The sequence below is a fragment of the Papaver somniferum genome, unplaced genomic scaffold (genome assembly GCF_003573695.1).
Source record: "Papaver somniferum cultivar HN1 unplaced genomic scaffold, ASM357369v1 unplaced-scaffold_131, whole genome shotgun sequence".
Taxonomy (NCBI): Eukaryota; Viridiplantae; Streptophyta; class Magnoliopsida; order Ranunculales; family Papaveraceae; genus Papaver; species Papaver somniferum.
In genome coordinates this window covers 4260838-4288529 of record NW_020622270.1, presented here as the reverse complement: position 1 = coordinate 4288529, position 27692 = coordinate 4260838, and the positions used below count along the sequence as shown (strand labels likewise).

The window sequence follows — 27692 nt, the reverse complement described above, 5'->3', positions numbered from 1 at the left end:
CCCTCGAGCTCTGTAAAGATGAAAGGTAACACTAGGGGTTAAAAGGATGGGACTACAGAATTACACACGACAAATAAATGTATACCTTCGACATTAACCGAGGCTATTTCATATTCGTGAACTACAACGTCCCGGGCTTCGTCAAGAAAATCATACTCGTATGATATTTTCTTATAATCCAATCGAAGGGTCATGAGAGAAAATTGATACTCATCTAACTCTACCTGCTTCATGGAGTCCAAGTGAAGAAGGTGATTGACTACATTGTTTATCTCTTATATCCCTTTACTAAACATGTACATATTCACTTCAAAACTTCTTTAAGACTCGACTAAACGATCAACATTGGCCCGAGAAGCGTTCAAAGCGTTACTAAGGTTACAAGCCTCAGCTCTGGCATCGTCCCTCTCCCGGACAAGTCGTTGTACATAGTTCTGGACTTAGGGATCGGGGGAGGATCGATCTTGATGTAACTCTTCCTCCAAGATCGTTATCTTAGCTTCCAAGCGAGAATTATCCTTACGAGCCTCACGAATATTTTCTCGAGTCCACAACAAAGCACCGTTAAGTAGGCTGCGATCAGAATTAAATTTATTCTGCATATCGACCATCTGTTCCCGCCTTTCTCGATGGCGTGCAACCAATTCGTTATGTTCATCAGGTCGGGCATTCCACTTCTCAGCTTCACCCCTAATCTTCGTTACTAGTTCTCGAATTCGAGAGGCTTGGCGAGTCCTCTCACTTTGAAGCCATTTTAACTCTCTGACATCACCCGCTGAAGATAGGGAGGGGAGACTCAGACAGCACGCTAAAAAGACGAAAGGGAGACGTAGGGGAAAATTGAATAAGAGTACAAAGCTTTAGAGGAAGAAGCATCGTTACGAGCCTTCTCCAACTCACTAAAAACCATCGCCAGTTCAAAACGATGCTTTTCTTCTTCGGCTCCAACTTTTCTTTTCCTTTCAACCGGTTCTGTAGTTCAAGTATCTCGTTATCTCTAGCAGAGATAACAGCCTCGGAGGCGGACAACTCTTCTTCCCTATGACGAAGCTTGGCTTCCAACTTGAGGGATTTCTCCTTGAAAAACTGATACAACGTATGGTTACAATGTTCGCTTCTCATCATCTGCGTTCCAAATAAGTAGATGATAGTTATAGGTAATCAAGACAGAACACCAGGCAACTTGTAAGGAGTTACGATGACTTACCTCAAGCATCCGCTGCTGAGGAAAACCATAGTGATACCCATCAGCTATGGCCATCATATCGGCAACAACAGATAGGGGATCAACTAGAAGGCTAGTAGAAGTGGCCCTCAAATCCTTGTCCCACACTTCCGCAACTCTCCCTTCAGAAGATCGTTGCATTATCCGGCGAGTGAAAGCATCAGAATTTTTCTCACCAGGGATTATAGGAGCAGGATTGGGCACAAACACCAGGTTATTTTTCTTCAACCAATCAAGGATGGCATCATCACCATCACGCGTTAAGGATTGTGGAAAATCTTCGGAAGATGGCCCAGCAAAAGCCTCGGTAACAACAACATCCTTCCCAGCATCGGAATCCCTTTCAGCTTCGGGATTTCTCCCAGCCTCCGTTTCTTTATCAGCAGGGGAATCTGCATCCTCGACATCAAAACTTTCTTCCACTTAAATAGTTTTCTTACCAACGATTTCGCCAAGAACATCCCAATCATCGTTCAGGGAAAGCAGTGAAAACTCTGAAGCAATCCCCAAGCAAGCGTTCATATCAAGTGGCTCACCCGCGGAATAGATCTTGCCAAAGGAGAACTCTTGACATGCGACGGGAATAGATGACGGAGGGCCAACATTTTCGTTCATCGGTTCAGCAGAAGAAGTAAACCCGACGCCTCCACCGGGGGCAGCTTCTATTTCTACAACTCCACTAACTCCAGGGGCAGATTCTTTTTCCGCATTTTCACCATCGCCGAGGGAAATATACTCCTCAGCAACACCATCACCAATATTTCGGCCATCCTCGTGATTAGGAGGTGAAGTATCAGTACGCTCCTCAAAATCAGTGAGTTCTTCTTCTTCCACGATGAACTCTTCGTTCACAAGGATGTTAACCTCGTCAGGGACCTTTGTTTCATCAGTCGCAGCAGTAGAAGATTGAAGAGGCCCAATTTTCTTCTTCTTGGTCACCTAGAAATATGACAGGGAATTATTACGAAGTATATTTCCTTTTTATTTTGATTAAGAATTCAAACCAAGAAGCAAAGGGGCAAGTACACGGTATAACAAGAAGCCATACCTTGGCAGCGACAGTACTCTTCGAAGGAAGAGTGGCATCAGAGGTTTCTTCTTCATCCGCATCAGCGGCATCGTAGGCATAATCAAAATTCATGCCTTCAAAATTCAAGTGCCAAGGACAGAAATTACCATATCGAGAAGGGGCACTTTCACGAGCTTGACTGCCAGCGGTGGGACGCCATCCCTGTGGACCAGGCACCCAGCCATAATCCCAGGGACCACCAATATCAATAATAGTGTAATGCCACTCATAGTCATGATCACTCTTTATCCGTTCACGAGCAGGAAAAATCTTCCGATGGGAAGTCCCTTCGTACCGGGAACATACTTCATCTTTGAATCACTTACTTCACTCAAGAGACGAATCTCACCGCGAGGAGCAACAATGGTTCGTAGGCCAACACTCCATGGCTTACGGTTCCTACCATTAACATAATCTCAGAAAGAATGATTGAAATTCTCAGGAGTATACCAGTATCTCTCAGCAGGATTAGGAGTATAGCAGGTCATCATCGTTTCACCTTTACGCCGAAGATAGCATTCCTTAAGTGCACGAAGATAGTTCCCAGTCAGTTGGACCACCGAGCGGCAATGGGTGTGAGGATGGAGCCCTCACGACGAGCCAAGACATCATAGTAAAAAGAGTCTCCCGACTTGTTTAAATGCAACCTGAGGCCAGCTTCGAAGGCCCCCACCGTAGTTAACAAGTGGAATTCATCGTATTGATAATTCGAAATCAGATCATAAGTAAGATCGTCATCGGGAGCATAAAACCTAACATCAAAAGCTTCGAGTTCATGTTTCGCCTTGAACGCTGCAAAGTCTACGTGCTTGAAAGTAACCTTCTTCTTACCAACAGTGACGCTTCGTATAACTGCGGCATTATCCGAATCATCAGCAGGCTCCGAAGAAGGTCTCTTCGGAGGACTCATATCCGAGGCTTTCCTTTTAGTAGGTAGATTCTTTGATAAATCAGCCTTTGATACGGCACCCTTAGTATATTTTTTCTCTCATAGGAACGGAAGGAGGTGGAACTACAGTCTTCTGTTGGGGCATCGTAGATGGAGAAACAGAACGAAGAGGTTGGGCGTTCAACGGATTAGTACGATGTGGCGAAAAGTTCTGTGTATTTGTGGGCCTAGCCCGTTGAGAAGTAGTAGGGCGATTAACAGCGTATCTAGAATCCTGAGGACCCTTCGTTTGATCCCCCTTCTTGTCAAATGAAGCTCTTGGACCAGGAGTAGATGAACTCCTCTGAGCACGAGGATCTAACTGCGAAGGCTTAGACGAAGCACCCTCTAGCGGAGAAATATCAGGACTTCTATGTGGGGGAGACCTATAAGGGCTCGGTGGCGGTGTTTGATAGGGAGCCCGCTGACGATCAGCCATATCTACGAAGAAGCATAAAACAAGATAAAGATACAAGCAGAGAAGGAGATGAAGATCATAAAAGGTGAAATTTGTCAAAACTTCTACCATCAAAAATATCAACTGAAAACCTTAAATTCACCTAAAACGGAAGAACCCTAACTTAATTGGGAACATCATGGACAAGCTTAAATCTTCGAGTACGAATCCGTAAGTTTTGTGATAAAGAACAGGGGCAAGTATATATACTTTGTATATTTTTTCTTCATCACAAAACTAAGAACACAGTAGCAGAAGATGAACAAACAATCAAGATTGAAGAAAAAATAATCTCATACCTGTATCAAAAGCTTTATGAGCAAAAGCTACGATGGGAAGACAATGAACAACAACAATCGTCAAAATTCGAAAAATCCTAGGAAGATCTTACTCACAATATCACCAACAGAATTTAATGGCTAGAAAACAAGAAGAGAAGAATGAGAAGATTCAGAAGAGAAAGAATTATGAACTGACAAGAAAATGAAGGAATGAAATTTATTTCAAATTTCACTACAAAAAAACTGACCAAAGGCTACTAAATTGTTGCAACAGCAGAGAAAATTTAGTTGCTTAACAGTTTAAGCCACTAGAGAAGGCAACTGGGGGTGTGTATTGATTTAAGCCACTAAACGGTAAGCAACCACAGTTTCTAAAACCCATGAGAAATAAGTATGCGCCAACTAAACGAATGCACTAGTAGCTTGAGACATTCAACAACTTGGAAAAAAACAATGGCGGCATATTAGTTGCCTAACCCTCTATTCAGCCACCAAAGTAGCACAACTACCAGTAAACCTAGTTGATTAAACCTTTGGGAATTAACCATGCCAACTACAGTAGGCATATACATTGAGCTACTTTTGGGAACCAACTTAAGCATCTTAGTAGCTTCACTTAAGGGGACTAATTAATTTAATGAGGGAGTGATCTATTCAAGTGAATGCGATATATAATTCAATGAAAATTGAATTATGTATAATTATACAATTTTCGGGCCGAATCCTTAGTGCGATGTAAGAAGACTCGAGATAGCTAGTTAAAGTAGTAGGCTTGTGCACATGAATTCTGATTGAAAACTCTATTGTCATTCGTCTAGTCTAAAGGCAATTTTTTGCGTGATGGAGGTTACATAATTATATTTAAGTTGTTGCTTCCAAATAAATTTTATTCAAGGGTTAAGAATGGTTAAGCTGGAGCATCAAGTACTTAGCAGGCTATTTTGGCTATTAAGAAATGATCTGAAAAGGGGTTGTTTATGGCTAATAGTGGAGCTCTGAGATGGAACACTGACTGCAAATGCTATTATTTATTTTTAAAATTGAAAAGTTATATTGAAAGAAAAGGCCAAGCCAAATACAAGGTTACATCATAAACAAAATCCAGTCTCAACAGACAAGAACTGGGACAAGGAATGAGACTGCAAAATAAAAACAAGTTCTGCAGGTGAAAGAACTACGCTGCCGACCAACACAGATTTGATATACATCAAAACCCCGCTCTAAGAATGTGATCACAGCGACTGCATACCAAATACATGTAAACTACAGCAGTTTGCAGTGGGCGAACATGCCTACATCAATCTGGAAATCGCTGCACAGATGGAAAACTCATTGTAGATGTTTAGAATCGCTATGCAGACGCCAATATCAGTATCACCTGGACTACAGATCACCAACATATAGAGCCTACATCAGTTTACAACGCATGAAGTGACTGCATAACCAAGCAACCACTGCAGGATTAAAGACATTTCCAGTAGTGCAATTCTAAACCTACTTCATTGTCAAGAGAAAAAAAATGACTAAAAGACATGAATGAGCCACTGTAATATAGCTGCACATACCAAAAATATAGTTCAAAAGTTCCGTACAACCAAAACAAGACAGAAAAAGGTTGAATTCCTCGTAAACAAAAATAAAAACTTGACTACTGTATACACGTGAACAGAGCGCATAAGCTTTACCTTCCCCAAATGAAGACTATTAGAATCCCATGGTATATACTGTATACACGTCAAAGTAATCGTCTTCGTCAGTGGTGCAAACTGCGTCACTATGCAGGCACCATCTCATTTATAATCCTCATCCCCAATAACAGTACCAGTAGACGTATAGTCCTCCTCTTCACCCTCCCCATGGTATATCCAATGGGCATATCCTTGCAGAAACCCTTTCCACATTATATGTCCCTCCACTACACTTGGTTTAAGTAAGTTTTTGTTATTGCACATTATACACGGACACCTTATGTCCTCCCCTGGTTCTAAGTCGCGACATGAAAATTTCAAGAACTTTTTGACACCCGCTTGATAGTCGGGATGGTTTCTTGGCAGTTCCAACCAACTTTTGTCGATAGTTTCATCTTCTAGGAAATCCATATTGAACGCCAGGGTAATCTCTTTAAATCCAACTAATCTGGGCAGCAACTTACAAATACACTTTAGAAGGACCCCTGGAAAACAATAAAGTGAGATTAGTAAAAAAAGTGCTTGTAAGAAATTCAAATTCAAATTCTCAATCAAGTCATTCCACTTCCCATACATATATAATTTTATTCATCGACATAGACGATAGAAGAGGCTAAGACTAACTATAGCAAGTATTTATATTCTACCATATATCCTTTTACTACTCTTTGCATCCTTATCCAACAAGAAATATATTTGAAACTCAAGTACCAAAAATAATAGAGGTGATATTACAAACATGTTATATGCATAAATACATTCTCCAGTGGTGCACAGTAAGCCTTAATTCAAACAAAACCCAATATTACTAACCATACAAACTGACTACCTAACACGATTCGATTTGATAAACACAAAGTCGACATACAACGCAGGTATCACATGCTTTATTATCACATAAATTGAAGTTTAATCATTCAAATTCTACAAAAAAATAAAATAATAATATTAATAAAAACATACCTGCTCAGTTTCCTCCTCTGCTTTTTGATGTTTGTTCTCAAGTCTCAACACTTAGCAAAATAATGAATTGGGGCAAATGAAGATCCTAAAAAAAGAAAGGAAAATAATGGAGGGAAAACAAGGCGGAGAATTAGATGCAAATTCTTGAAAATCCATAGTGAAACTTAGGTTATCTCTTTAACCTAAGACAAACAAATAATAAAACATTGATAAGAAATCTGGTCGAAAGCAATAATCTGGTTAAACACAAAAGGAACACGACTTATCTAAACCCCATTGCAAGTGAGTACTTTAAAATTTTAAGCATAAGGAACAAGAATTCATCTAAACTGTCACCTAGCTAGCTCAACAATGTAGGGATTAAAAATTGTCTTCACCAATACAAATCGAAAAACAGATCATAACCAACATAAAAATGCACAGATCAAAATATGCACCAGATAACTTGTAACAACCAAACTCTACAAAACTAGATGACCACGGGAATACTCTCTTATGTACATTAAAAAGAAAAATTATAAGACATGTCCACCGACAGCAAAAAGAACTACACAAGCACCAAAACCATTTGAAATTACTTGAGTCTACGTAGCACAACCAACAGTAAGTTCATTACTAACATTAAGTTCATTGAACCAAAATCCTGCTAGATATGCTAAATTCTTATAATGCCATGATGACAAGATTTACAGTTAATAATTTATTACTTTGTTATGCAACCAACCAATCCAAGTCCACTTTTCTTCTTTACATAAACAATTCCAAACATAATAATAAAATCAGAAGCTCCAACACAAAATTCATCTAGCCATTTTGTCAAACACCTGTCTAGCATAAGCAATTGCACCACCCTTTCAGTACATGTGAATAATTGAATTTTGAAGGAACACATCTAATTGATAACCAATCCATGAACAATTCTCCTATTACGAAATCTAACATAAAATTGTTTCATCGGTTAAGTGAAAACTGCTCCTGGTAGAATTTTTGTGAATAAGTATGGTTCTTTATTATGGGAATTTTTGTGAATAGTGGACACATTAAGTACGGTTCTTTATTCTGGAATTCTACTTTGTAGTCAGTATTCTTTTTTTCCTTCAACCTGCTATTGCCTGCCCAAACTCATTTGAATCTGGTTGCCTACTTTGTGATTAATTTGTGTTTTGAATTAATGTGCAGGAAAAAATGAAGGCCATGAAGGAAGCCGCAGATCGGGGAGAAACTAATGACACTCCAGAAGAGATATTTAACAAAGTTCGTAATGCTGGATGTTCGGGTAAACGTCGTCGCAAGGCTCATCCAACTGACTACAGTTTATACCAGAAAAAATAAGAAGAAATGGCCGAATTGAAAGTAAGAATGGCATCCTTGGAACAGGAAAACAAAAGGCTTAAGAAAGAAACAGGTCCGAACGCGACAAAGAAGTGGTTGAATGAATATCTTGTTAAAAATGGCATGCCGGCTATGGAATTATCATCTGAAGATGAAGCGGAAGATGATGATGAAGATGCTGATGTGCACGGGAGTCAAATTCATGAACATCGAGATGCCTTTGAAGGTAGTGATATGGAAGCTGAAGAGGAGGAGGATGTAGAGGCCTTTGCAGATGGTCAAGAAGAAGGTGACGAGGAGAATCCAGATAGGGAACTCGAAGAGGATGATGAAGAAGAATATGTTGAGGTTTAGATGCATTTATTATTTCTGCTATTTAGAGTCTCTTTTTAGAAAGATCTAGCTTATCTCTTAGAAGAACTTTCTCTTTTTTTTTTGGTCTTGTGGTCCTGATATCTCGGGTGGGATTACGATATTCTTGATTTTTTCTTTGGAAACTTCTTTGTTTTAACGAATGCTATTAAATAAAAAATTATTTTTGGTATCTCTTTTTTAGTATTTAGTGTTAATTATAGAAATTCAATTAATATTTATTTATTAATATTTGGTAATGCATTAAATTTGGGAAGTTATTTACGGATGGACTTTTTTTCCAGGCCTGGATCCGTAGCACCGGTCAAGTCCAGATCATCCCTCTCACCGGTCCATCTGAGATGTTAGTAGGATTACCTATTTAAAATCTAGAGAACTAGTGGCTCTTTAAGTTTAGGAACTCCGAAGTTGGTTTCATGTATGAGTTGGCTACTGTTGTTGCTGCGATGGTAGCAGCTTTTAGCCATTTGGCTACTAGAGACTGTTAGAGATACTTGTAGCCTAAAACATTGGCTACTAAAACTTAGTTGCATGTATATTTTTGCAAATGCATGAAATAATTTATCCGTGACCTATTGAATAACTAGACAAGAACTAGTGTCTTAAACCATTAGGCATATGAAACGACTACTACAAAAGCCAGTGGTTTTATGTTGTTGGATACTAGATGAATCTCTAAATGCAAAATCTATTAAACAATTAAAAGATAGTTGTTGCCTTAATATTTTCGCTAATAACCTGACGACTACACAAATTAGTGACTTTACCTATTAGGTGACATCTGTCGGCCAACTAGCCAAACTAGTAGCTTTAGACATGAGGACCAACTAACCAGTGCGAACTTGTTGCTTTAAACATAAAACAACACCCTCTTACGCCACTACGACCGGGAAACTAACATTAATTGCATAAATTGTTAGGAAACTAAAGATTTGAATAGGCCACTACCATTGGTCAAGTAGCCTTTGGTTGGTTTTTTTGTAGTGTTTTTAACATTCTCTCTCCTATTTATAGCATTAAAGGAGATAGAAATCGTCCCTTAATCCAAGAAGAAGTTATTGCACGGAGTGGGAAATGTGCCCTTAATCCAAGAAGAATTTATTGCAATGAGTAGGAAACTTGCCCTAAAATCTAGGGGAAGTTATTATAGAGAGATGAAGAATATGTGAGGACGATTTTCCTCTAACTTCAACTGACGTCTTAGTCAGAAGAAAAGGGGAAAATTGTATGCACATAATTCATCACTCGCCATGTGTTTGGAGAAACACACGTGGAGGACACACGGCCTGGAACATCGAGATATGATGCCACGCGTGGATATCCAAGCAACACGTTTCATCAGCATAAGATCATCATCTGATGGATCTGATGACTGATAATCGAGGAGCACTGAAGGAAGGGGTTACTGCGAAGCACCGAAGAACACCCAAGGGTTCACTTTATTCCATCTCGAGAAGGATCCAAGATCAACGGTGAGGGTTGGTCCAACTGACACGGATGTGACAGGGGCCGCAAATAATTATCTGGCGCGTGTAGACGACCCAACCACCTGCATTAAACACCCTAGATTAGCATACGTGTCGAACAACCTGTGGAGGATGAAGAGGCGACTCATCCTCACCAAGCATAAACCGCTGGGGGCATCGGTTTAGAGAGAGGATACCAACGGGATCTGCACAAAGAACAAGAAGATAAGATTCCAACGACCTCTGACGGTGGACCCCATGTACCACTCATATAAATACCCCTCTCCACCAAGAGAGAAGGGGTCTACCAATAGAGAGATAAAACTAGAGAAGAGTTTAGGAAAGAGAAATTGAAAGAGTAAGTATGGTTTCTATCCCCATAGCATCATTATTCACCTAAAAGTCATTCGAGTATCTTTGTAATCTCGCAATACATAGTGAAACTCTCAACCCCGTGGATGTAGGCCTTAGTGCTGAACCACGTAAATCACTGTCTCATTTACATTTCAGCACTTACTTTCTGTTATTATTATTATGCCTTGTGATGTATGCTTTGTAACTATGTAGAGTAACTGAATCGATCCCACACGACTAGACATTAACGAGTCCGAAGACTCTTAGTCGATGAGTCAACGTGATCCGTTTCGTTTTATATTTACATTATTCCACGTATTGTTTTATCGGCTCATTCGAATATTGTTTTTGAACACGTGGATGCCTTTGTAATTTACGTGTTCACAATGTTCAGAATTCTTTTCTACATGGTAATCTTGAAGAGGAAGTTTATATGAAACAACCACTAGGGTACATTGATCATAACTTTCCTACCCATGTCTGTAAGCTCCAACGATCTCTTTACGGTCTGAAACAGGCTCCTCGTGCATGGTACCACAAACTCAGTACACTCTTATTGCATAATGGTTTTATTACTTCCAAATGCGAATCGTATTTATTTACTCGACGTGATCACACTGGGATTGTCTTATTACTGGTATATGTTGATGATATTATTCTTACCGGCTCTAGTATCACTGGATTTGATGCCATACATACTTCTTTGCAAAATGAGTTTGCCATTAAGGATCTTGGTCCACTCTCATATTTTCTGGGTATTGAAGCCACACGTACTTCTTCAAGGTTATTTCTTTGACAAAGAAGATATGTTCATGATCTTCTTGTTCGAGTAAAAATGGATGGTGTAAAACCGATTCAAACTCCACTCAGTAGAACTAGAGATATGTCATCTGGTTGTAGCACTTTACTCACTGATGCTACAGAACATCGCAGTATTGTTGGTGCTTTACAATATCTAACATGTTCTCATCCTGATTTGGTCTACGATGTTAACAAGGTTTGTCAATTCATGCATAACCCAACTGAATATCATTGGGGGTTGGTTAAATGTATCTTACATTATTTGAAACATACTTCTACATTTGGCATACTTCTTAAACCAGCAAACAATATACAATTATCATTCACTACTTATACATATTCTGATTGGGCGGGTTCGTTAGATGATCGTCGTTCTACAAGTAGTTATTGTATTTTCTTGGGTGGTAATCTTATTTCCTGGAGTGCTGGTAAACAAAAGACTGTGTCTCGTTCGAGTATTGAAGCTGAATATCGAGGTCTTGCCATTGCTACTGCTGAAATTATGTGGATTCAATCTATTCTTTCAGAGTTACATGTATCTACTAAATCTCCTCCAGTCTTATGGTGTGATAATCTTGGAGCAACATATCTTACTGTTAATCATATTTTTCATGCTCAAACGAAACATATAGAAATAGACTATCATTTTGTTCGTGATCAAGTGACTTCCAAACAATTGGATGTTCGATTTATTTCTTCTAAGGATCAAGTAGCAGATATTTTCACTAAACCTTTGTTGAAAGACCGGTTTAATCTTCTACGATTCAAGCTGACGGTTCAAGATGACCCGTTGCGCTTGCGGGAGGGTGTTAGGACATAGAATGTTCTATAATTTTATGTATAGTATGTCTTGTATCCTAAGCTAAGAATGTTGGATATGTGTCAGGTCGGTGATGGAGGTTTTTAGATAACTCTCACCAAACTTAGTCGGTGGACCAAAGATTGGGATAAACCCAGTTTTAGTCGGTTATGAGTTAGGATTAGTATTAAGAGTTTTATGATAACTCTTAATTGGTTTACTTGATCCTAAATTCTAGGAACTTTGTGGAAAAGTTATGAAACCCTAGTCTTGTAGGCAAAGTAATGTACCTATATAAATAGCTTAATAGAGAACCTAGAAAATTACACCAAAAAAAAAATTCTTCTTTTTCTCTTAGGGTTTATATGTTTTCTCCCAAACGATAATATATAAATCTCTTGTTTTTCCCGAGAATTCAACTTCGTTAAATTCTTTTCTCTTTCATCTTCTTTAGTTTGTGTTCTTTGCAATATTTGGAGTACCATTGTGTAGCTGTGAAAATCGCTTCCGCAGGGTTTTAGCGCAACAATTGGCATCAAGAGCTCGGGTTAGGTTCCTGGAATTTTCGGTATTCATAATATTGCAGCGGGAATATTTTTTCTGAAGTTGTTTGAGGTAATTCTGATCTCAAAGTTTAGTTTTTTATCTATATTTGGTTGTTTGTGAACAATGGTTGACGGGAAAGATCCAGTTGATCCGAAAGATCCTTTAAGAGAACATTCAGAGTCCACAAGTAAAGATAAAGAAACAAAAAAATAAATACTGCATTCTCATAGATCACAACTGAAGGTTGAAAAGTTCACCGGAACCAATAACTTTGGTTTATGGAGAACAGACGTAATGGATGCTCTTGTTCATCTTGACCTAGAAGAAGCTCTAGACGGTCGGGCAGCGGAGATGTCTGACAAGCAGTGGAACAAGATGAATAAATTATGCCTGGGTTCGATTCGTGGGTGTTTAGCAACATCAGTAAGAGTTAATTATCAGCACGTGACTTCAGCTAAGGATCTCTGGTAAAAGCTAGAGAATGAGTACCTTGTGAAGAACGTGGCTAATAGGATACATCTTAAGAGAAATTTGTATCGCTATAACATGAAGAAAGGTGCAACTCTAACAGAGCACCTGGATTCATATAATAAACTTCTTGTTGAGTTACTTAACTATGATGAGAAGATCAACGACGAGGAACAAGCTTTGTGTCTGATAAACTCTCTTCCTGAAAGGTATGAACCCGTGATTAAGGCTTTAATGCATGGAAATGATAAGATGACATACACTGAGGTCACTACAGCATTGCGTAGTGAGGAGTTCAGGAAGATGCACCGTGAATACCTGTCAAGTGAAGCTAACAGTGACTTGCTTCTTGCAAGAGGTCGTTCAACAGACAGGAGAAAGAAGAATGGTGATCGTGGAAAAGTGAAAGGGCGTTCAAAGTCAAGAGCGCGTCTGCATAAGGATGAATGTGCATGGTGTCATTACTTTGTCCATTGGGCTAAGGATTGTACCAAGCGTAAAGATAGAGAAGGAGATAACAACAAGACCGAGGTGAACATTGCTAAGGCAAGTGATGATTCAGATGTAGCTTCGGATTTCTCACTGACTGTGACACCATCAGCTTGTATAGTAACTGACGGTACATGGGTACTAGATTCTGGTGCTACTTATCACATATGTCCTCATCGGGACTGGTTCTCAAGCTTCGAGAAGTTTGATGGAGAAGTACGTACGGGGAATAATCATACCTGTAGGGTGATCGGGATTGGTAGTGTTCGAATCAAGATGCATGATGGTATGGTTCGGGAACTGAAGGAAGTAAGGTTCGTACCTGCTGTGAAGAAGAATCTGATTTCGCTCGGAACTTTGGAAGCTAAGGGCTACAAGTTAGTCGCTGAAAATGGCATTCTAAAGATAATCTCTGGATCGTTGGTAATCATGAAGGGCACAAGGCATCATAACTTGTACTACTTAACTGGGAGTACAGTAACAGGAGATGTGTTAATTTCTGAACACATCGAGACTGCAGCGATGGAGACCACGAAGTTATGGCATATGCGACTTGCACATCCAGGTGATAAGTCGTCACACTCTTTAATTCGCCAAGATTTATTGAAAGGTGATATTGCCTGCAAATTAGATTTTTTTGAACATTGTGTGAAAGGCAAGAAAACAAGAACAAGCTTTGGCACAGCAATCCACAACACTAGTGGAGTTCTTGATTATGTTCACTCAGATGTTTGGGGTCCCTCCAAGAATTCATCATTGGGAGGGAAACATTGGTTCGTGTCTTTCATTGATGACTATTCTAGGCGAGTATGGGTGTACACCATGAGGCATAAGGATGAAGTCCTAGAAGTCTTTGTGAGGTGGAAAAAGGCAACTGAGACTCAAACTGGTAGAAAGATCAAGGTACTACGTTCGGACAATGGTGGAGAGTACAAAAGTGATCCATTCTTGCAAGTATGTCAGGATGAGGGAATACAGAGGCATTTCACAGTTAAGAAGACACCGCAACAAAATGGGGTAGCTGAACGCATGAATCGTACTTTGCTGGAGAAGGTACGATGTATGTTATCTAATGCTGGATTAGGTAAAGCGTTTTGGGCTGAGGCAGTTACATATGCGTGCTTCCTCATTAATAGGTTGCCATCAGCTGCATTAGAAGGTAAAACTCCGATGGAGAAGTGGTATGGTAAACCAGCTTATGACTATGACTCAATTCATATCTTTGGTTGCCCTGCTTGGTATCATGTTAGTGAAAACAAGCTTGATAGCCGTGCTGTTAAAGGCATCTTTATGGGTGTGAAGAAAGGAGTGAAAGGGTTCAAAATTTGGAATCCAGTAGAGAAGAAGATAGTCATGAGTAGAGATGTTACATTTGATGAAGCGTCTATGGTAAAGTCTTGGGGTTCTCAGCAGGTGGAGAACAGAAGCAAAATAGTGAGCCTTTGCAGCAGGTGGAGATTGATGCAACTCCACTAATTCCAGCTAAGTATGTATCTGTTACGACTACTTCGGAAGGCGTGACGTCTACAAGGGAGGTAACTACTGAAGTTCCAAATGATAGTGACGATGTTTATGAAGAGGAATGAAGCAGTGGAAGATACAGAAGCTACGGTCACTGAGACCATAGCAACCAGCAAACCGAGAAGATCAATCAGGAAACCTGGTTGGATGAATGATTTTATAGCTTATGCATTACCAGTTGTTGAAGAAGGTATTCTAATACCTATTTTGAAGCTATACACAGTGTAGAGCATCAAGAATGGGAAGCTGCTATGCAGGATGAGATGGAGTCTCTTTACAAGAATGGCACATGGATTCTTACGAAGCTTCCGAACGGTAAGAAGGCCATTGGGTGCAAATGGGTATATGCTAAGAAAGAAGGATCTCAGATGAATCAAGTACGCTACAAGGCAAGGTTAGTTGCAAAAGGTTATGCCCAAAAGGAAGGGATTGACTACAATGAGGTGTTCTCTCCAGTTGTGAAACACTCATCAATCCGAATTTTGTTGGCCTTGGTAGCACAATATGATTTAGACCTAGTTCAGCTAGATGTGAAGACGGCGTTCTTACATGGTGATCTAGAAGAGGAGATTTATATGACTCAGCCGAGTGGGTTCAAAGTTGCTGGAAGAGAAGATTGTGTATGCAAGCTGAAGAAATCGTTGTATGGGCTGAAACAGTCTCCAAGACAGTGGTATAAGCGATTTGATCAGTTTATGATTGGCCAGACATACACAAGAAGTCACTATGACCATTGTGTATACTTCAAGAAGCTACGTGATGGGTCTTTCATATATTTGCTCTTGTATGTCGATGATATGCTGATAGCATCGAATAACAAGAAAGAGATTGATAATTTGAAGCAAAAATTGTCAACTGAGTTCGAGATGAAAGATCTGGGAGAAGCTAAGAAGATTCTTGGCATGGAGATTCAACGTGACAGAAAGAAGGGTAAAGTTTGTTTGTCTCAAAAGGCATACTTGAAAAAGTGTTACAGAAATTTGGTATCTGCGAAGGAACTAAATCTGTAAGTACTCCCCTTGGTCCTCATTTTAAGTTGAGTTCTGATATGTCTCCCCTACTGAAGAAGAGCGTGAGTATATGGCCCAAGTCTCATATGCTAGTGATGTTGGTAGCTTGATGTGTGCGATGGTATGTACAAGGCCGGATATTTCACATGGAGTAAGTATGATGAGCCGTTATATGCATAATCCTGGTAAAGGACATTGGCAAGCTGTGAAATGGATTTTGAGGTATCTTTATGGTACTGTTGATGTTGGCTTGGAGTTTGTGAAGGAAGATGGTAACAATCAGCTGTGTGTTGGTTATGTGGATTCTGACTATGCTGGTGATTTGTACAAGAGGCGTTCAACTACAGAGTATGTATTTACCTTGGCTGGAGCACCGGTTAGGTGGAGATCGATTTTGCAGTCTACTGTGGCGCTCTTAACTACTGAAGCGGAGTATATGGTAGTGACTGAAGCATTTAAGGAGGCTATATGGTTACAAGGTTTTCTAGATGACTTGGGTGTTGTGCAGGAACAACTGCCTGTGCATTGTGATAGTCTTAGTGCAATTTACTTGGCCAAGAATCAAGTGCATCATGCCAGAACCAAACATATAGATGTTCGATTTCACTTTGTTAGAGAAATTCTGGAAGAAGAAGACATTCTACTTGTGAAGATCGATACCAAAGACAATCCAGCTGATAGGTTAAAGAAAGTAATATATGGGGTCAAGTTTCGTCATTGGTCGAAATTGATCCACATTCTTCTGGTTTGGTGATACCCTTTGGGGTAGAGGTTCTTAGGAACCTGGTGGAGGCCTTCTAGCAAGGCCATTGAGTGAACTACGGTCAGTTTGATTCCTTGCAGACGATACGTAGGCAGCCTATGGCTCAATCGACGTTGGAAGACGAAGGTGATTTTGTTATTGATCATCTCATGCATGAATGCATGATCCGAGGTGGAGAATTGTTGGATATGGGTCAGGTCGGTGATGGAGGTTTTTAGGTAACTCTCACCAAACTTAGTCGGTGGACCAAAGATTGGGATAAACCCAATTTTAGTCGGTTATGAGTTAGTATTAGGATTAAGAGTTTTATGATAACTCTTAATTGGTTTACTTGATCCTAAATTCTAGGAACTTTGTGGACAAGTTATGAAACCCTAGTCTTGTAGGCTAAGTAATGTACCTATATAAATAGCCTAGTAGAGAACCTAGAAAATTACACTAAAAAAAATTCTTCTTTCTCTCTTAGGGTTTATATGTTTTCTCCCAAACGATAATATATAAATCTCTTATTTTTCCCGAGGATTCAACCTCGTTAAATTCTTGTCTCTTTTATCTTCTTTAGTTTGTGTTCTTTGCAATATTTGGAGTACCATTGTGTAGCTGTGCAAATCGCTTCCGCAGGGTTTTAGCGCAACAAAGAATACGTACAAGGAAAGTCTTCTTAGAGTCTGTATATACACGGTAAGTCTTCTTAGAGTCTGTATAAATACAAGTTCTCATTGTACGCTTAATAGCATTGAAGTTTATTAATAAAAACGACTCTTTTAAACCTCTTCTGTCTATTCTCTTTATCTAAATATACCTAAACTTGACTTTAAATACTAATGGAAGAAATTCGAAGTATAAGAGGATCTGTATATCCCTTGCAACATTGATAGACACATTTTTGTGTCTAATTTGTCTCGATTCTATATATTGATAGTTCTCATTCTTGTATTTATTTTGGTATTTTACCTCTTTGTAGGTGTTTTTGGAGAAATAAGCTTTTGCGGCGAAATTGGCTCAAAACGTGGCATTTGAACCTCCGTAGCAGACGTACCAATGACATCCCAGAAATACCCCGGAGGAACCCCGAGAAAAGTGTTGAAAACATCCCAGAAAAATTACTAAACGCACCCAAGGGACAAGTGTTATACGGACTCCAGAAGCGGATAAGGGGTGACCACTGGATAAGGGGTAACCTTTCCCCTTCACGTTCAAATTCTGAATTTTGGAGGGAAAATATAAACTCTCCTGGAAGTTTTTGCAATCGTGATTTGGAGGAGTTTGAGGTCGATTAAACCTCTGAATTTCATAGGATAGACTCCGTATGGGTCTAGGAATCTAATACGGGTGTTGAAATCGATTATACTGGGCTAAATCGACGGATTTTTATCACAACAACAAAATATGGAAAGTCGCGTGTGTGACCTTTTTTGGGGAATTTTAGAGAGATTAAAGTGCTATAAACCTTCCCAAAGATTTGGATCTATCTAAGGAAGAGTTTATGATCAAAAGGAAAGCTCAGAAACGCGTATAAATTCTAAAACAAGAAATTGCCGCAACTTTGCCGTGACGAGAAAGGAAGAGATTTTGGAGAGATTTAATCGACCTTTTTGATTTAAATATATTGGTTGGGTCATATAGAAGGGGTGTCGATAGTTTGGGAACCTGAGGAGGGCCAGAGAAGAAGAAATCAGAGTTCGATCAAACTATGTTTTTGCTGCTGCTGCTGAAGAACACGAAGAACGGACGTCCGAAGACAGTCGTTCTTCAACAGTGTTTACGACAAAGTTGTGGGGGTCGCAGCTGCAGTCTCAATAGCACTTCATATATATCGTTCTTCTTGTAACAGTGAACAACGCCTTTGCAACAGTTATTTCTGTTGCGATTTTTCTGTTCGATTGTTTTACTCCCTTTTAATCAACTTTTGAGCTTTATACATGTATTTTGAGATCATGATTAATATGAGGAGCTAAACCCCAACACTGGGATGACGGAGGAAACCCTATTTCACGCATGTGGTAATTTTAATAATTCTTTATGACTTTTTGCACTTATTTTAATTGATTCATGACTTTCACTAATTAGTTGTGATTTCGTTTGATGGTGTATGCTTAGACGTAAGAGCTTTTGATACACCATGCTTGTGATTTACATCTAAAGTTTTAAAAATATATTTTTGGCAAAGAATAAGAGTCCATATTTTTAATATTTGAGCTATAATTGATTGGAGTTATTAATTGAGTCACATGAATGAAATTTGGTGGAATCCTGAATCTCAGTACCTCTCGATACTGTGACAGCTTTCCTTGTACATATTATATTAAGTCTAAAATCGAATTTCAACAAGTCCGAGAAACGAACACTTTACTTACCACTACAAAATTACATCAATTTTTGGCGCCGCCGACGCGGATTTGTGTATAGATTTGTTTTTAGTTTTCAGTTTTTATTTTTATTTTTATTATTTTTATTCCTTTTTACGCCATTTGGTATTTCTTGTTTTTTTTCAGATTTGGAGTTGAGCTAAAGAAAAAGGGAAAAAGTGCTGAACACAAAAGCGAAGCCAAAGAAAGAAAGAAAAGAGGGATCCAAAAAGAGTGAAGAAGAAGATTTTTTTATATAAATATTTTATTTTAATTTTGGAAATTGTAAATAGGTTTTTAGTTTTTGTAATTTTTTTTATTTTTGGACTTTTTAGATTTTATTTTCTTTGGACTGGACATTATTATTATTTTGAAACCCTAAGGAAGGGTTAGAAATTACATATGAAACTGTTTGCAGGGAAGGACGACAGTTACGATACTGTCTCGGCCCCTCGGGTTCGTACACTGACACAGGAGTCGGTGGCCTGAATCGACTTCAACGGTTCATCGCCCGTCTGGTACGGGAGGTAAGACTTTATCCACCCACGAATCCCCTGTCAATGGGTTTTATTTTGTGATAACTCACACCCATGCAAAAGAATGTCGAACTGGTATCACAATAGCCAATACAACGAATATCCGAATGAGTTTCAAAATTGACGTTACAATTTTAACCATAGTGTGAATAGTGATTGGGAACATCAACCTTTTCAAGGTTACGACTCATACCATGGTGAGACCAATCACTATACACACACACACCGGTCATACGATCAAGAAAATAAGGATTATTATAGTACTAGTTCCTCTTCTTTGGACAATATAATGAAAATGTTGAAAACTAGTCCCTATTATGATCATTCGGAACCTGTTCTTCCTCTAGAAGAGTCTCTCAAACAATTAACTGAGAATACAAATAGGTTTGTGTTAGAAATGAATAAAGAAAATGCACCCAAGATTGAACCTTCTATACACGATACCATAAGGAAGTCATGTGAGTCGATTCAAAAGCTTTTATTAGAGGCCCAGAACAGAACTGCTCAAGATAGTCTTAATTTCCAATAATACCCTTGAAACTGAGTATAGTAATTTTCATAATCAAGATGACGAGGATAAAATTGGCAACACTACTTGTTTAGATGAGGTTCAACCATTTTCATGTTATTATAATAATGATTATGATTAGGATAGTGTTGAAGAAGAATTTGAAATAAGTAGGCATAGAGATCAGGAATTTGTTACTCCAATTGAGCTTAATAATAATATTATTTCTAGTTCAAATACAAATAATTTTAATAATTATTCACCTATTCAAAAGGACGAGGATTTGACTAGAGATACTCCCGTTTTAGACGATGTAGTATTTCCTTTTGATTACGAAGCTAATAATGGTTTAGAGGAACGAGTTTTTTCTGAGAATATTGTTTTAGAGTCTAGCGATTTAGAAACATTAGTCTTAGACAAAGAAAGTGAACTCGTAGAGATGCGTGAGGATTACCATACTCAGAAGAATCAATTAACCATTTTCAGGAATCTAATGACCTTGAAATTAGGAAAGTTGTGACTAATCTTTCTAGAGACACTGAAAACTCTAAGTTTGGGGGTGATTATCATTCTCCATGTGCTTTAACTATTAGAAATGTCCCTCACTTGGGACTTGACATATGGGACTCAACCATTTTACAAGATTATCTTCATACACGTTTTCCTGAACCTAGTGATGTCCATAAGGAAGTTCAGTTGTTAGAAACCTATCCTCTGGTTGATGTGGTTTACCCAGGATATGATATCCTGATTGACTTTGTTTTCCCACCAAATATTTTTCGACCAATTGTGGGAACGTATAAGTTTCATATGTGTCAATTATTAAGTTTTGAGACTAAACCTAATTACTTTAGGAGATTAGGGTCGAAACATTTGTTTAAGATTGACCGCCAGTTTCATTGTGGTCGATTGTGTGAGTCAAATCTAATTGACTTATAGGGTCCTCAATTATTCAGGTTATTATTGTGTGCTACTAAGTTTTTAGTTGAGTTTTTCCAGACTCTTAAGCTTGAACATTCGCATCTAACTTATGAGGAAACGCAACCCATGAAAATATTTTATCTAGACCCAGTTATAGAACCTGAACCTGAACCACAACTAGATGTAGTTGTCTTAAACAAGAAACTAGACAAGGGTGTGCTTTATTTGATTTTCTTGGCATGTTGCAGATTCCTTTTACTCGTGATAGCTCTATTTGGTTTCGATGACCCACAATTATTCCGGCTATTAATATATGATTCTATGAGGTGACTAAATCTTCCAATGTCTGGCTGAGGACTTTAAACTTAGCACTTCTTGGGAGGTAACCCAATTTTATGCAACACGATAATATTTTTTCTTAACTCTTTTGCTTCAAATGGTAACAGTTTCTCCTTGTTCATGCTTTTAATTTTATCTTTAAAACATTGAGGACAATGTTAGATTTAAGTTTGGGGGTATGGGAGAAACTTTTTAGTTGCAGTATAAATAAACTCCAGAGCCAAGAAATTTATGTTTACTAAGGGTGGCACTAACTAATCTAAGTGGATGGAAGCATGTTGGTTGTAGGAGTTGAGGAACCAATCTGATTAGATGGCAACATCTAAAGAGTCTATTCATAAAAGCACAGAGCTCAGGTGTTAGAAATAACATGATAGTTTCACCATATCTCGTTGAGTCCTTTTCACTTCTATTTTTATTTTGTTTTGTTTTTAAACTATGTTTCTCTAAGTGATTAGGTGGGGCTCACGATTCAAGTTGTTATCAATGCTAGGGTGAATTAGAGTGATTGAGATACAAAAAAAAAAAAAAAAAAAAAAAAAAAAAAAAAAAAAAAAAAAAAAAAAAAAAAATTGAAGAAGAAAAAACAAAATTGAGACCAGACCACCAGACCAACCGAAATAAATTCAATAAAATCGACCATTGGTACCCTTGTATATGCCAGCTGAGTTGACATAGAGTTAGGATTATCGACCACTGGTTCCCTTGTATATGCCAGTGTATTGATATTAGTCAGACTAGTATCTCAGTCCATTAGGATAGGTTCATTTTGGCGCTGGCCTTCAGACAGATATGACAAACACCGTTCACCTAGTAAACATCAAAACCATCTATGTTTTTCTCTATATCCATCTTCTTGATCTATCCATGTGATTAGTTTGACTCCGAATATGATGTCCATAGTGCAACTATCTGAGTAGAGCTCTGTTACTTATATATGAATTTTAGTATGCTTGAGTGCAAACTCGTGTACAGCAATTCGAATTTTACATCAGGGTACTTCCTCCTGTAGTCAATAAGTATGCCAACCAAGGAGATTCTTTAGTGCCTTCCAAGGTTCTGCGTAGATAGCTAGGGTCTGGAGTAAAGGTTTTGTGGGTATATCTCTTGTAAGCCCTCCCGAGACTATAACTCGGCCACTAGGGACACCTAGGGGTTTAAAGGCTTATTGCATATGCTAAATGCAATCGACGATGCCTGCGACAGTGAGTTAGGATTTTGTTTTCTATTTTAGTTTTGCTCGAGGACTAGCAAATAATAAGTTTGGGGGTAATTGATAGACACATTTTTGTGTCTAATTTGTCTCGATTCTATATATTGATAGTTCTCATTCTTGTATTTATTTTGGTATTTTATCTCTTTGTAGGTGTTTTTGGAGAAATAAGCTTTTGCGAGAAATTGGCTCAAAACGTGGCATTTGAACCTCCGTAGCAGACGTACCAATGACATCCCAGAAATACCCCGGAGGAACCCCGAGAAAAGTGTTGAAAACATCCCAGAAAATTACTAAACGCACCCAAGGGACAAGTGTTATACGGACTCCAGAAGCGGATAAGGGGCGACCACTGGATAAGGGGTAACCTTTCCCCTTCACGTTCAAATTCTGAATTTGGGCGGGAAAATAGAAACTCTCCTGGAAGTTTTTGCAATCGTGATTTGGAGGAGTTTGAGGTCGATTAAACCTCTGAATTTCATAGGATAGACTCCTTATGGGTCTAGGAATCTAATACGGGTGTTGAAATCGATTATACTGGGCTAAATCGACGGATTTTTATCACAACAACAAAATATGGAAAGTCGCGTGTATGACCTTTTTTGGGGAATTTTAGAGAGATTAAAGTGCTATAAACCTTCCCAAAGATTTGTATCTATCTAAGGAAGAGTTTAGGATCAAAAGGAAAGCTCAGAAACGCGTATAAATTCTAAAACAAGAAATTGCCGCAACTTTACCGCGGCCTTTTTTGATATAAATAGATTGGTTGGGTCATATAGAAGGGGTGTCCAGAGTTTGGGAACCTGAGGAGGGCCAGAGAAGAAGAAATCAGAGTTCGATCAAACTCCGTTTCTGCTGCTGCTGCTGAAGAACACGAAGAATGGACGTCCGAAGACAGTCGTTCTTCAAAAGTGTTTACGACAAAGTTGTGGGGGTCGCAGCTGCAGTCTCAACAACACTTCATATATATCGTTCTTCTTGTAACATTGAACAACGCCTTTGCAACAGTTATTTCTGTTGCGATTTTTCTGTTCAATTGTTTTACTCCCTTTTAATCAACTTTTGAGCTTTATACATGTATTTTGAAATCATGATTAATATGAGGAGCTAAACCCCAACACTAGGATGACGGAGGAAACCCTATTTCACGCATGTGGTAATTTTAATAATTCTTTATGACTTTTTGCACTTATTTTAATTGATTCATGATTTTCACTAATTAGTTGTGATTTCGTTTGATGGTGTATGCTTAGACGTAAGAGCTTTTGATACACCATGCTTGTGATTTACATCTAAAGTTTTAAAAATCTATTTTTGGCAAAGAATAAGAGTCCATATTTTTAATATTTGAGCTATAATTGATTGGAGTTATTAATTGAGTCACATGAATGAAATTTGGTGGAATCCTGAATTTCAGTACCTCTCAATACTGTGACAGCTTTCCTTATACATATTATATTAAGTCTAAAATCGAATTTCAACAAGTCCGAGAAACGAACACTTTACTTACCACTACAAAATTACATCAAACATCAATGAGCATAGATGCATTAGAACGTCCAGACATATTGGAATATGGCTTTTGTTTTGTTTCGGTTGGATTGACATTTGCAGAGCTGCTAGCCGGCCAGACTGCGAGTAATATCGTATAATGAAGAATTTGATTAAACAAAGTTTCTCCCGTCATTTGAATCCACCATTTGTGTCTTTAAATTCTCTGTCTCTGAAAAACCCACAATTTGATTTTTTCCCTTGATGGGATCTTTTGTTATAGAAGAGTTTGTAGGCGATGGAGTTCTTAAAAAACTTGTACCAAAGCTCGTAGAGGATGGCTGGGATGATATACCAACTCCGGAATCGATGAATTCCGATGATATGAATTCGTTAAATATGAACCAACAACGAAAAGATGCACCTGAAATAAGGTCGGACCTACACGATAGATGTCTGCTGTAGTAGGAAGATAAGCTAGAATTGTCTGGAAAGTCTCTCCCTGAAATTCTTAACGTGAGCATCACAAATCTTGCGCCCGAATTTGGCATGCAGAGGGGTCACATTTCCCGCTTCACAGAAAGATTAAGTCTATGTCTGGTTGAAATGCCGCCTGCATATTTCTGCCGCGTACGTATGTTCTCCCATCTCACGACATTTGATGAGCGAAAACGTTCATGAAAATGAGCTTTTATCTAGTGATCAATCCAAAAGAGTTGCAAGAAGAACTTCTACACGAGGAAGCAAGATCTCGAGCCAATCTATGGACAATTCGATCTTTGATTTAAACATAAAACAAGGTCATGTATTTAAGGGGATTGTTTCTGCAGAACCTTCCCGGAATGCATCCTGTGGTTGTATACAAGCTTCTAATAATTGTAAGGATAATATTCTTGCTCCATATTCATATATCGAAAATATTTCTAGCAGTACCATATTTATTGCACGATACACTTACCAGTTACCACAGTAATTTATTAGACCAACCGGTTACAATTAACAGAAAATTAAAACTTGATCATTAATTAAAATCAAATGGTTACATTAAGGACGAATAAAGAAGGATGGAGACTGGTAATGTCCCTGAGTTACATAGCTAACACTGCCAGCAGTGAGTCCATCTCTTTCACTAATTTGAATCTTTTATTGAGTTTCTGTACCTATAGCAGTATTTTTATTTGTAAAGAAGAATTCATCTCCAGAGCATTTACAATCAAGTATGAACTGCTAATTTTGTTTTTTTGACTGATTACGAAGAGTTATGCTGATGCTTACAGGGATAATTGAGCATGACAGACAAGTTGTACATACTAGCTAGACCCAACAGACATGCTAGGAATCACTATCCAAGTAAGCAATGAACAGTTATAGACTAGCCCAACAATATTACTTTCCAAAACAAAGATTAGCTAGAATATGAATTAGTTACTCCCATAAACTAACAAGTTATGAACAACTCACATCAAATTATTCACACCACTGATTAAGTAAGCCACGGATCACTGTTCCAACATCTTGCCTGCGAATTATAAATAAAAGAAAAACAGCTCATACAACTTCTGTAAAATCAATTTCTAAAAAAAGAGCATAAAGAAACACAACTGCCACCTTGAAAAGGGCATTGGCAATCGATGTATCATTGTCAAAGACAAGCAAGCAAATAAAACATGGCAAAGGCAAACAGTTAAATTGTCGACTAACAAGGTACAGAGATTCAGTCAAGCAACAACTCACATCCAATTAGCAAATGATGAACATTGATACATTAAGCTGGGTTAAGGAAACACAAAACCAAAACACAAAACAGAACCAAAACAATGATTTCAACTTGTTATTAAGAATCGCATTGACCATACCATGCAGCAGCAAGCATAATTTAATTTTGAACTTGTAAATCTTAAAGCAGGAAATTTGCTAAACGCACAAGGTTACAAAGAAGAGCATAAAAGAAAAACCCAAAGGTTTTCTCCCACAACAATCAAATATGAAAATTAAGTGGTATATGAAAATTTTGATGTCCAGCATCAACATCGAAAACTCTAATGTCGCATTCAATCAAAAAATCCACAAAAAATCCACTGAATTGCGAGACAATAATTACTGAAGATAAGTCAAACTCCTGAAAGTTTTTTTTACGTACCAAAGCAACAGATGATAAGTAACAAGAATAAAGATGCTACAAGGCTCATTAGTGGGTCACACTAGACAGAGGATAATCTGATAATCTGATAATGTGTTAGACAGAGGATAATCTGATCATGTTCTTTAAAAATTGAATTATAAGGTGTCTTTTTATATGTTGAAATAAGGAAGCTTACAAAAACAATGTTACTTCAGATGTGAATACACCCTGAAACTGAAAAATCCCAACTAAAAGCAACTACACATACTTGGGCTCAATATTATTGCTTAACTAGATACAAATAGATATTTGAAGAAATGAAACTTAAAGGATCTCCAATTCGGAGATTATTAATATATAAGATCTTAAATTTTCTGCAGATCTACCATTTAGCATGCCATTGCAGTGAACTTCCAGCACATGATCCCATGAATGTTAATATTGTGGGCTGAGACAGACAATGAAAATATCAAACACCATTATTTTACAGATCTTACCTTTGAAGCTACACAAGAGTAGATGTGACTACCCATATAAACAAAAAGAGAAGAAAGACAACTTAGATTTGAGAGGAGAAGTCATTATGACAATTTCAAAGTCTGTGGTGTCTCTCTTCTCTTTGATCTCCAAGGTAGTTTCTGGTATGGTTCCGACATCAAACAAAAACTCTAATCATAAGAGCCCATCTGATCTAATCTTGGAAACGGATGCCTCTGTCACACTGCTGCTCTTCACTCTCAATCTCAATACCATCAAAATGTTAGGGCTGTGTAAATTTATAGGAACATAGTGTGAATTACCAAAATGACCTTGAACTAATCCCATTGGATCTTTAGCTATAGGCCATCCTGTTATTACATAGAACCTACAGCCTGTTGGGTTTTGCGAGACTGGATTATATGATGTACGTGAGGCTGAACCTCACGGTGTGAGTATCAACATACAACGACTTGTCAGACTTAGTGCAAAGAGGTTCAAAAGTCAAAGATTACCTAGTATTGCATCATGATAGCTGTAAGTGCACGGTGAAATATATATGTGTTCTGCACGGAGGCATGTTTTCATAGAGCACAAAGGGGAATATGCAACACAATGCCAGTTTTGTTCAAGTTTTAGTAAAATTTTGTGAATCAAGCGGAGACTTGTAGGACATTAGTGCAGTTGTTAAATTGCCTAGTGCACTTAATCACTACATCAATTGAAGTGTATAAGTACTATATAGTGATAATGATAAATGCAAGGAGGCCATGTCTTCTTAGATCACAAAGCAGAATATGAAACACTACCATTTCTTTTAAGGTTTCAAAAATTTCGTGAATCAAGCGGAGAGTGGTAACATTATTGAGATTATACGGTATTCAAATAGCAACGATTGAAATCCTTTTTCTGGCCCTATGTGAAAGATTCTAGCAACAAATAGTGTAAATTCTTCTCTGTACAGGTTAGAAAGTCTGGAGCAGCACAACATCCACTATCATTCCTTCTCTGAAAAGATAAAATTTACAGGGTACTAAAGACTAGAAGGAAAGCTCACTGCGCAGAAGAAGCCCGGCCTCTCGCATCTATTTGGATATTCCAATAAGCATCTTCAGTATCTAATAACAAGTGTTGTCTTTGGCTTTAAGGATTTCTATTGAGAATGCGTTTGAGACTAATTAGGAAGGTCTCAGATGTACACGTCT

The 27692-nt window shown here is 38.2% G+C and overlaps 1 long non-coding RNA gene across 1 annotated transcript; it reads right to left on the bottom strand.

The window, feature by feature from the left end:
* Positions 1-24884: 24884 nt before the first annotated feature.
* Positions 24885-26739, bottom strand: LOC113332269. Its single transcript, XR_003351418.1, has 2 exons — positions 26508-26739; positions 24885-25407 (listed from the first exon to the last, which is right to left on the bottom strand). It is a non-coding gene; the product is annotated as an uncharacterized LOC113332269 (long non-coding RNA).
* Positions 26740-27692: the final 953 nt, after the last annotated feature.